The following is a 6,192-nucleotide window of genomic DNA, read 5'->3' on the forward strand; positions in this document are numbered from 1 at the left end:
TGTCTGGGTCCTGCTTGCCCCTCTGGGGCCTGAGGGAGGTGCTGACCAGGTCTATGGGGCTGGTGCAGACATCTGGTCTATGGGCGCCATCTCTGGCCCAGGCTGTGGGCAGTTGACCTCAAAACTGCCCGTGGGGCCTTCTCACTCCACGCCAGAGGAACTGCCTATGATGGATAGAGCATGTTCCCCATCCTTTCCAGCAGCAGAGCAGGGTCATCTGAGAACCTAGTGAAGAAGCCTGGCCCTATCCACAGGTGTGTTACTTGTGGATCTGAATCACTTGACTGGCACAATTGGGGCAATTCAGGAGCCGCTGAAAGAACACGATTTCAAGCCAAGTCCCAGCCCTGCACTTTGCTTCCCCTCCGGCCTTGATCTACTCGAGTTGCAGCAGACAGTGTCAGGTTGGGTCCTGTCCTTCAGCCTCCACTCTCCCATTCCATCACCCGAGCTGAGCTCCAAAGCTGTGGAGGAGGCACTGGGTGCGGCGCAAGTGGCATCACTCCCTCGTCCATAGGACAGTTCTTTCAGACGGCGTCGGGTTTCGCAATGTTCAGCCCAGAACTCCAGGAAGCCACTACCAACAGGTCAGAGTTGGTGACAGATGCTGTCACACTAAAGGAGTCATCGTCTGCCAGGGCATGGTCAGGTGTGGGCTGGGGCCGGCTGGCAGTACTTGCTGTAACCAAAAGTTGTTTTAAAACAGTCTGGTCACCAAACAGGCGTCACCCTGTGGGCCAAGAAGCCCCATCCTGACCTGGCTTGTCTGGCCTGGGTGAAGACCTGGTTCAGGAAGTGACCAGTAGTAATTAGCTGAGTAGGGCGGGGAGTTTCCTGACAACCTCTGCTTCCCTAAGAGCTGGTGGCAACATCTGAGTGTTTCTGTGATTCCTCTCTTAGAAGCATCATTTACTGCTGGGGATGAAGCTCAGTTGCCAGAACCCTGAACTTTGATGTCTTTAAATCCAGTCCCTACTTACAGCCACATGCATCTCTCTGGATTCCTGCTCTGGAACCATGTAGGCATGGGCCAGAGAGCAGGCTGGCATCGGGGATGGGGACCCTTGAAATGGTCAATGCAGGGAACTGAGTGCTGGTCTTATTAGACCTGGCTGGCAGGTCACTCCTTTCTCTGGGCCTCATTTTTCTGACACTTGAAGGCATTGGCTTTTGACCTCTAGTGGGCCTTCAGCTAAGAAATCTACTGCTGACCCTTTTTCCCTCTAAGCTTCATGACCCTGAACTCAGGGCTCAGGTCACCATCACAAATCGGAGCTGATAACTCAGGTGCGAACTATTGCCATTCTAGCACTTCTCTGACAGTCCTTTTCCTGACACCACCAGTCATTTATTGGCCATTATAAATGTTCAAATCAGCCATTTAACATTTTTTGGGAGTGCTAGGCAGTGCTAGGGGGACCATGCAGTACTGGGGAAGGAACCAAGGAAATTCCCCCTTTTTTTAAATTTATGGGCCACAACCAACAGTGCTCAGAGGTTACTCTCACTCTGGCCCAAGAACCCATTTTTTTTCACTTGGTATCTTTAGAAATGCCCAGCTAATGACTCAGCAGATAGAGGCTCACAGGATCATCCCTCTCACTACCTAGAAGCCTGTAGACAGTGTCCCCGCCATCATAACTGTGCAGTGCAGGACTGAACAAGACCTGCTGTCCTTGCAACCATTATCCCCGGCTGGCCAGTGTCCTCAGTACTCACAGTGAAATGCAGTAAGATGGCACAGCACAAATCTGGGGCAGGCAGCAGGTGCATGGGGGTTCCTTGAGTTACTGTCTGCAGAGCAGAGCATGGCACAGTGGTGCCCAGACTGACAGGCCATGATGCTGATGCCCCTGTTGCCCTTTTCTGGTGTGTTTATCAGGGAGCCACTTATTTATTGTGTTGCCACAGAATAGAAAGACAAGGGTGGTCAGTTTGGACCCTGAATGACATAACTTATAGGAAGTGGGACATATGGGTGTCAAATGGAGAGGTGCCAACTGTTTTAGGAAATGTGGGGTGCAATACTGGCTTCTGGGCCACATCTCTGAATGTTGTATTCACTGTCTGGAAGGAGAGAGGCCATGGAGCAAGTTCTGAAAGTGAATCAAAATCTGTTATTCCTGTCTGGAGCAGGATTTTGGTGCTTGCCTGCAGATAGTGGGCCTGTCAGAAGGATCCTAGCTGTGTTCTCATGTCAGCCAATGTTTGGCACACAGGTGACTAATACTTAGTGGCATTACTTGAAGTGAACTTTACAGATTTGAGGACAATCAAAGAAGAACACAGCAAAAACAGGTCTCAAGTGCCTAACCTCGGGTAGGCTTGCCTCCGCTCACAAGGAATGGGGCTAATTCCTGCCTGTCTTTGGGCTAAAGGGGACTCTTTAAAAAGCGACACCTGTGACTGCTTCCTGATCCCCTGTGACAATCACAGAAGAATACAGTAAAAACAAAAAAGAGCATGGCCGCTCTGCTTCGTGGCTGCACACTTCTTATAGAACATGACCCCATCTCAACATGTAGTAAGAATCACACTTCAACCATGGCAGTGGGGAAACAACGCAGGACAACAGCATGCATAGAGAATGAAGATGGCAGCTCTGATGACTCAAAAAATACCAGCCACCTAATTAACCTCAGATAAGGAGTTTAGAATAGAAATATGGAGGATGTGCGTAGAACTCAAAACATAGATCGATCTGAACTTTACTAATTTGAGGCCCATGTCTACTTTTCCACAAACCTCCTCTCAGAAACATGTTTGGGGTGATGGTTTACTTGTAGAACCTTGTGGTAAGGTTCAAACAAATCTACATGACAGACATTGAAGGCATCTTCAGTTCACACCTTCTTTAAAGGCCCAAGGCAAGTAAGTGCCTGATTCTGTGGGAAGTAAGGTTGAGTCCTATAAACCCTTTGTCCTGTCCTCAAAGACCTGGGAGTCCTGCCAAGCTCCTGGGGGTCCTACAATGACCACCACCAGTTGTGACCCCCAAAACAGGAAAGGGGGGGATAAAGTTTGGAAGGAAATGTTTGGAAACCAATTATTCAAACCATATTGATTCCTACACTCAGATACATACTTTTAATATTGGTGAACTAGGTACACTAGGTTTCTTAGGATATACAGATAGATATTTACCTATTCTAGATATTTCACAGAACTGGAATCATACTATGCTGTATAAATTGCTTTGATGTGCTTTCTGCACTTGATTCAGTGAAAAATTATTAATAAATTTTTATTTGGAAACATAGCTCTCATTTTGCTCCTCTTGAATTCTGCAAGGCTGCTTTAACAAATAAAAGCAAGTCCTGTAGCCATACTGGGATCCCCTGGGACAGGCTGGCTGTGTTGTGGTAGGCAAGCTGTGAGGACAGCCTAGCAATTAACTGATTATGAGTAAACCCCTAATTTTTTTTCTGTGTGTCCAACAAAGGCCAGTGTGGATGGGGACTGGCTCCAAGCAATTAGCAAGGCTCCCCAGCTTCTTGATCCTATTGCTGGAACAGTGGGAAGGTGGATGGAGGCCAGGACAGACAGAACACTTGCCTCTTAGGTTGTGACGAAGACCCCTACAGTCCCAGTCTGAAGCAGCAGTCGTTTCCTCTGTGCAACTGAGCTCAGTGGTGGCTCCCTGATTCTGTATCCTCCAACCTTCACCTGGTACATAACTACTTTGTACCTATGTGAAAACCACTCATGGGGAACATAACTGTTTTCCTTCCAGGCAAGGGAAACATGTGTATACAAGTGAGAGCTGTGGTTTCTTAGGACTACAGTGACTGGGAGGCAAGTCAGTCCTGGCCCTGCCACGCCATACTGGGGGACTACATCACCTAACCCTTGTGAGCAAAGTTAGCTAACACTCTGGTCAGACACTGGATGGGACCTTGGCACCCAGAGACTCCAGATTCATTGAGCTCTGTGACCTCACCCTCCTTTAGCTATCAATGAAAAGGCACAGTCACTGCTGTAGGCGCCCCCTGGACACTGGCCACACTTAAGTGCCTCCCTCACAAACACCTCGGTGCTGAAGATAGGACAGTAGGATACTTCGGTAGGATACTTGCCTTGACCCTGATTCTATCCCGAGAACTGCATGTGGTCCCCCTCCAACCAAGCTAGGAGTGATCCCAAAGTGTTGCAAGTCAGCCCCAAAAGAGGTTGACTGATGGAGGGATGGAGGATGAGTTCTTTCCCCTCCAGCTTGGAGCACGCATCTGCCACCCTGTCTAGCTGACGGTTCTGAGGTGAAACGGCGGGTAAACAGCTCGCAGACAGTCAGGCTTGTGGAAATATTAGCTTTATTCGGTGGACAAGACTGAAGTCCAAAGACTCAGCATAAGTTCCAGCCAAGAGCCTCTTGCCTTCCACAGACCCTTGTTTTATCCCCCAGAATCAGGTACCACCCAATGGTGGGATCAGGTACCATTCAATGGTGGAAGCAGAATCAGGTACCACCCTAGGGTGGGGGCAGAATGCCAGGTCACACCCTAGGGTAGGGCACAATCACGATCAGGGTAGGATCAGTAACATAATAAATAATCCCCTAAAATATTTACATACACAACACCAAAGCATAGCCAAAAGTAGCCTTTGAGTACTACTGGATGTGTCTTCCCTCCAGGAAAATATGGAGTCAGAGTGATAGCACAGCAGTAGGGCGTTTGCCTTGCACAAGGCTGACTCTGGATGGACCTGGGTTTGATTCCCAGCATGCTATATGGTCCCCGAGCCTGCCAGGAGCAATTTCTAAGCGCAAATCCAGGAGTAACCTGAGCACAGCCGGATGTGGCCCCAAAACAAAAATAAAGAAAATACAAGTTGAAAGAGAAAACTCCCTGGCATGACTGCTGTGAGACCTGGGACAACACAGGTGGGGCCTGTGCTTTGCAGGGTGATCTCTTAGGAGCTCGAGAGAGTTTAGGGTCACCATAGGGTCCATCCCAGCCACACAGAGACAAACATGTCAGAAGAAGCAGAGGGACTTGAGTCAAGATGGAAGTTCAACTAGCACACAGGTGCCTGACACAAAGCCAGAGCCCTTATCCCAGACAGGAGGTACCTGCTCACCAGGCCTCCCTGCTTGCCCAGAAGCTACAACTCAGGATAAAAACCCAGCCAAGATTCTGGATGTTCTGAGGAACCCAACCCATTGGGAGGTATCCAGTGGCCACAATGAGGAGCAAACTTCCTGTAAAGCAAGTCTTTTGGGCTTTGGGAGTGGTTTTTATCAGTTTGTTTATGTGCTATCCTGGTTGGGCCACAACACTGGTTTTGGTCAAATATCAGTCTAGTTTTTTTCAGATGTGACTAGCATTTAAGTGAGGAGACCGAAGAGTCAAGAGGACCATAGTGGTCCTCTGAAGACCGAGGTGTCTCCAGTGGCTTTGGATTTGCACTCTAAGATCAAATGTCCTGGATCTTCAGCCCTTGCCAGCCTCCACAACTGCACAGCCAATTCCTTAGAATAAATCTCTCTGTACACGTTTCCTTCTCTGGAGAACTCGAATATAGGAACCACATGGTGTCTATTGTCAATTACCCCACTCTGCCATTGTAGTGAGGATACAGACACATGTAACATATAAACAAAGGAATGTGAGCATGGTCCAATAAAACTTTATTCACAAAAACACACAGCAGACTGAATCTGTTTAGATCCAGGTGGTTTGCTGACATCACGGAGAAGGCACTTTGAGACAGAAAATATGTAAAAAAAAAAACATATAGAGTAAAAGTGAACAAATAAAAAAAAACAAATCACTGACACTACAAAGTGCCCATGCTGGCTACAGGTGTGGCCAGAAGAGATTAGGAGCAAGCAGGTATGGCCTCAGCACCACTGATGCCTGCTGTCCTGACATTGGTTTGACTATGGGATCTGGTGTGAGGCTTCATGACCTGGCATCTAGTGAACAAAGAAAAACTGTGGGGAAGCCATATGCCCCATGCCTTCCCCAACCTGTCTCAGCAATAGTTTAGTTATATGACACAATCTCTGAAAGCTCCTAGGAACTGGCTAGAGGCAGTAATACAAGAAGTGCAATTTATTTTCCAGCACTATCCAGTGTTGAAAAGACAGAGCAGAAGGCCTGGGAAAGATTGCAAAACCGTCTTTGGGAGCGACATAGCATTTGTCTCAATTCCCAGACCCACATCCACATGGGAGAGCTGTAATGAGGC

The sequence above is a fragment of the Suncus etruscus genome, chromosome 6, assembly GCF_024139225.1.
Source record: "Suncus etruscus isolate mSunEtr1 chromosome 6, mSunEtr1.pri.cur, whole genome shotgun sequence".
Taxonomy (NCBI): domain Eukaryota; kingdom Metazoa; phylum Chordata; class Mammalia; order Eulipotyphla; family Soricidae; genus Suncus; species Suncus etruscus.